The sequence below is a fragment of the Salvelinus fontinalis genome, chromosome 5 (assembly GCF_029448725.1).
Source record: "Salvelinus fontinalis isolate EN_2023a chromosome 5, ASM2944872v1, whole genome shotgun sequence".
Lineage (NCBI taxonomy): Eukaryota > Metazoa > Chordata > Actinopteri > Salmoniformes > Salmonidae > Salvelinus > Salvelinus fontinalis.
The window spans coordinates 24,732,262-24,738,634 of NC_074669.1; positions in this window are offsets into that span (position 1 = coordinate 24,732,262).

A 6,373-nucleotide genomic window follows, 5' to 3' on the forward strand; every position below is an offset into this window, starting at 1 on the left:
CTGTATACCACCCCTACCTTCACAACACAACTGATTGTCTCAAGCGCATTAAGAAGGAAAGAAATTCCACAAATTAACTTTTAACAAGGCACACCTGTTAATTGAAATGCATTCCAGGTGACTACCTCTAGAAGCTGGTTGAGAGAATGCCAAGAGTGTTCAAAGTATATAAAATATATATAAAATATATACGCTTTTTTGGTCAATACATGATTCCATATGTGTTATTTCATAGTTTTGATGTCTTCACTATTATTCTACAATGTAGTAAATAGTAAAAATAAAGAAAAACCCTTCAATGAGTAGGTGTGTCCAAACTTTTGACTGGTACTGTAAGTCAAACAGCACTATCTGAAAATCAAAGCAACTACATCACATGTTTTTGACTGACTGGTCACATTGCTCTCTGTGTAGAGTGCCTAGCTCCTCGTAATTGTCATGGATTGTGGCAGGGGTTGAAATCTCACAAGTTTTTCCCCCATTTGAAACGTATAATTGCATTTATTATTTTAGTATGTAGAAGGGATGTAGCCTACAGCCAACAGGTTGAAAATGAAGATTAAGAATTCATTTAATAAGGAGCTATCTCTTTATTCAGCCTTGCAGACAAACACACTGCTATGGCCTCATAATCATGTTGCATAGGCTATATTACATGGAGGTGTACACCTAAATGTAAGCCTACAATGTTTCACATGCATTTTTATGGTCATATACTATGTCACATATGCGTTATGGTTAATTGATTGGAGAACAAGCATTACGAAGACTAATAGAGTAGGATTACAGGTTGCACTCTCGTTATCATCCTACAGACGGCAGTATTGCAGTTATTGTTAAGAAGTTTATCGCAGTCCAGACTCAAACCCACACTTAGCCTTCCATATGTGAAAGGTTCCACATCGACAGTCTTAATGGAGGAAGACACTTGGCTGTATCAGTATCAGATGATGAATTACTTATATTTAACAAAGTAATCTAACTCTCTGATTAGCCTTTTTTGTAGGCTCCTTCCCTCAGCAGCCTCCACGGATTTCATCACTGACCATGCTCTCTCTCTCTCTCTCTCTCTCTCTCTCTCTCTCTCTCTCTCTCTCTCTCTCTCTCTCTCTCTCTCTCTCTCTCTCTCTCTCTCTGATCCCATGCAGTGTATGCCTAGGGAACAGTGCCCCCTGGTGGTTGACAGGGGCCTGACCTCCCTCCATCGTCCATCAGAACAGCTGCCAGTGACCGGACCAGGACCAGGTCAGCATCATCTCCAGCTGGACCACTGGACCGGGTCAGGTCAGCCTCTACAGCTGGAACAGCAGGACCAGACCTGGTCAGGACAAACACGCAACACAAATATTAGTTTCTAAGCTTAGAGAGAACAACTCATATACGCTCAAACAGAAACTATGACCGTCCCCTCACACATGATGTCAGGTGCTGTAATCCCTGTGTACACACACAGATACGACCTCGTATAGCCCCCACGGTCTACACATAAACACAGACCGACACAAAGCCCCCCCAACACAAGCTGTAGAACACGCTCTGCATAGAGACAGGAATGTAACTAGCCGTTAAAGTGAGCTCTGCTGTGGAGAAACCGGAAAAGTACTTGAGAAAAAGGAAACCATTCTTCCAGATCTCAATGTTTTTCTGGCATCATATTTAGTGCCTCCTCGGAGTCTCCTTGCTTCTCTGCTGTACGGTGTTCTTTATAGCACCTCATCTGGGTTTCTCATGAAACCTGTTTAAGAGCACTTACTATACAATCATACACAGCAGTACTAACTAAGCAAACAGAACTTACACTGAGTGTGGATGAAACTCTCCAGATCTATGCAACTAACAGGTCTATATGTATTCATTAGCACAGTAATGATGTATCAGATGCACTGACTGTATATAGCATGTAGAAGTAAAAAGCACAGAGGGTTATACAATACAGTATGTGTGGTGTTTTGGGGTTGTGCCGCAGAGCATCATGGGGGTTTGTATATGTTGTCGATGATCACGTTCCAGATAAATGGCTGGACTGAATTCTTATCTCCCGTCTCATCATTATTGAATTGTTATAAAGACGTGGTTATGAAACCCACGAGACATAACCAAAGACTGGCGACGAGCAAGTCTGAACCTTCGGGAACTATTCTGTCTGGAAGAAGTCGGTTTTCTAAGTTTAAAACTGTTATTTTCAATGGTAGCGTACAGTCTGGGACAGTGGTCACCAACCTTTTCTTAGTCAAGATCACTTTGAGTCCAAAAGCAAAACTGAGATCTACAGTACCGCTCAGATCCACAGCACAGGAACGCCCCCCCCCCCCTGCAGGAATGACCCCCCTCGAGCACCCCATTGGTCCCTGCATGAACGCCCCCCTCCCGAGCACAACATTTTCTTGCTTGTGTGACACTTTTGAATATGTGTCAAAAGGAAAATAACAGTATTATCTGACTATTTCTGCCCCTGCCTACCAGAGTCCTCCTTGCTAGCTAGCGGGAGCGACACCGATAGACAGTGTTCTTCGCTCCCACCTCCTGAATACCGGCCCTCCCCTCTGTTAACAGAACTGTGGGAAACAGTGGGAGACAGGCGGGGGTGAAGGAAACCGCCTCCCACTAGCACAGCAGGCAGAAGCAACACTGTGTGCTAGTTAACTAGCTAGCTTGGTAGTTAGCGACATTGTGTGCTAGCTTGCTAGTTTGCTAGCTAGCACACTGTGCCATCGCCGCCTCCAGTGTACACGAGAAAACTGTGCCCGACAGGCGGCGGACAAAGGACACTGTCTACCGGTTGTCCCGCCTCCTGTTAGCACAGCAGATGGGAGGCTAGGGCGACACCATGTGCTAGCTATTGACCGGTTCATGACCACTGGTCTAGGCTAATGTTAACACAGTGTATTACTAGCAGAGGCAAGTGTAGAGTCGAGCTAGCTAAGAGATAGAGTTAGCATAGTTATGGACAGCAGAATATGATTCGAGACAGACTTCAGAGTGAGAAAACAACGTGATTAAAAGGGGAGGAATGTGCCGTGACTAAAGGAAAGAACATTTACTCAACTGTGAAGACGAGCTTTGGAAACTGCTAGATAAGCAAACTTGAGGATGAAACATCAGTGAGTGAAGTGAATGATCACGTGACTGAGGAAGATGTTTCTGTGTCAGAACAGAACGTTGCCGTGGTGGAGGCCAATATTGAAGTGGGTGACTATCAGGATGTCTGGAATTGTTGGAAATATTGGACAGTTTGATGAAGGTGTTGAGCAGTGGAGCTCATATACATAACAGTTTGAATATTTTGTGCAAATGACATTGATGAGGACAAAATTGTGACTACATTTCTTTGTGTTATGGTCCAAAGACATTTAATTTACTACGCAGCATGCTACAGCCAGACAGGCCAGGTAATAAGGCATATGGGGATATTGTGGAAATACTGAAAGGACACTTTTCACCAAAACCACTAGTTATTGCTGAAAGGTTTAGGTTCCACAGAATAAATCAGAGGGAGAATCAGTGATAATGTTTGCTGCATTAAAGAAACTATCAAAGCACTGTGAGTTTAATGATGTTCTACATGACACCATGAGAGACAGACTAATATGTGGACTACGGAGTGAAGCTATTGAAGGCCATTCAAGTCTGTGTGTCCATCAAACTAGCTGCTAAGGAGGCTCAGCAGTTGAGTTGCAACTGAAAATCAGAGACAGGGAAATCAATGCACATGCTTCCGCTGTGACAAAGCGGGACATCAGGCGTCTGTCTACATGATGGTGTAGGGACATGGATTCCAGAGCCTGTGGTAAAAAGGGCCACATCAAACAAGCCTGCAGAAACAAAAAGAGATTAGAGAAAACTTTAAAGACTGAAAACAAGAAAGAGACAGTCCATCAAAAGAAAAAGAGACATGTTCATGCTGTTGAGCAAGAGCACACAGAGGTGAGTGACTCATCAGACGAGGAAGTCACACTGAATATACTGACTTGCTGGGGGGCCGCACGGCTACTATGTCTCACCTGCTAGAGGGGCAACCAGTGTCTATAAAGACTGACACAGGGGCAGAAAATACATTTAAACCACTTCCAATTCAACCGGCACACATCGAGTTAAAGACTTGTCGTTGTGAGAAGCATCACTGAGGTCACAGTTCAGTTAAACGGACAAACTGAAAAGCTGCCACTCTACACCGTGAAAGGAGACTATCCATCACTACTGGGACGTTTGCAGCTGGAGAAAATCACACTAGACTGGTTATCAGTGCGTACAATGACAAACGGAGACACAGGCCTACCCGCCATCTTAAAGAAACAAGTAAATACATTACAGTGAAGCTTAGCATTAACCCAGACAGCAAACCAAAGTTTCTGAAAGCACAACCCATACCTCATGCTATCAGACCAAAAGTTGAGGCTGACTTGGACGCTTTAGTCAAGAACAAAGTACTGGAGCCGGTCAGTGTGAGTGAATGGGCAACCCCCATCGTACCAGTCCTTAAGAAGGATGGTGGAATCAGGATATGTGGAGACTTTAAAGTCGCAGTTAACCGTGTGTTGTCCGCTGAGCAGTATCCGCTACCTCCCATCAAATACCTTTCACGGGTTTTGCTGGGGTCAAAAGTTCCGCAAAATCGACCTCTGCCAAGCCTACTTGCAGATGAAAAGTAAAAAGAGCTGCTGACCATTGTAACACACAAGAGGCTCTTTGGGTACTGTTGTCTACCGTTTGGAATCACAAGTGTGCCAGCGCTCTTGACTGGATTGCCAGGACTACAATGATACCTGGATGACATCCTCGTTACTGGGAAGGACGAAGAGGGCTATCTTCGGACATGGATGCTACCATACAGAGACTGAAGGACTACGGACTGCGAGTTCGTAAGGACAAACATGCATTCTTCCAATCATCGGTTGAATACCTGGGACACGTCATCGATGGTACAGGCCTACAAGGCTCCATCCAAGGTCAAGGCGATCTTGGACATCCCAGCTCCTCAGAACGTCAGCCAACTACGTTCTTTCCTGGGGTTACTCAATTACAATGAAAGCTTCATTCTGAGCTCAGCAACGAAGCTGAAGCTGCTGCATCAGGTGTTTCGTCAGGACAAAACATGAAAATGGACATAACAATGCAAAGAAGTATTTGTGAAAACCAAGGAAACACTAGTGAAATTGAGGTAGATGCACTTCGACCTGTCATTGCCCATCCAACTAGCTTGTGATGCTAGTCCCTATGGTGTGGGAGGAGTCGTGTCCCATATTATGCCTTCTGATGAAGAGAAGCCGATCGCTTTCGCATCGAGGACATTGAAAAACACAGAAAGGAACTACGCACAGATAGAACAAGAAGCTCTAGGCACAGTTTTTGGAGTGCATAAGTTTTGCCAGTATCTGTACGGGAGGAAGTTCACCCTTCTTACTGATCATCGTCTGCTGACGAGCATCTTTGGACCTCATACTGGAATTCCGTCACTTGCTGCAAGCAGAATGCAAAGGTTGGCTTTGTTGTTGTCAGCACACAACTACGACATCAACTACCGCAAGTCAGAATGGCACTGCAACGCAGATGCACTTTTCAGGTTACCACTACCTGTGGTCAAGCCAGAGTCACCCCAAGCTGACATCTTCTACTTCAGACAAATGGAAAACGCAACAGACACTTCATCACAAGTGCGGAGAAACACCAGAAATGACCTGGTGTTATCTACAGTGATGGAAATTAATATTAAATCAAAATGAAATCAAAGTTTATTGGTACTGTACACAGTTTATCAGATGTTATAGCGGGTGCAACGAAATGCTTATGTTACAGTAGTCCGAATGCATCTATACGTTTATACACCGGATTAATTTACACAACATATACTAAGAATGACATGTAAAGCAGTAGATATATTAGAGTAAGCTATTTCAAGAATCCAATATATAAATAAATATGAGGTGTGTATTAACATTGTAACTAAAATGCAATGTGCAGTCGTAGAAATATTAGAATGAGCTATGTCGAGAATACAGTATTTAAATACACAGTACAAATCCCATGGCAAAATGGATAGAATTACAGGAAATTAGCTTTCGGATATATATAAATATATATGTGAATGGTGTGCAAAGACAGTATGGACAGCATGTGAATAGAAAATGTGTGTATAACAGTAGTTATATAGGATGAGCCATAACTAGAAAATGGTATATACATATAAAGTGGGTAAAACAGTATGTAAACATTCTTAAAGTGACCAGTGTTCAATTACTCTATGTACGTACATAGGGCAGCAGTCTCTAAGGTGCAGGGTAAAGTACCAGGTGGTAGCCGGCTAGTGACAGTGGCCGTGTCCGAATACCCGTACTAGCGTACTACATACTTAAACTGCATACTATGTATTCATCAT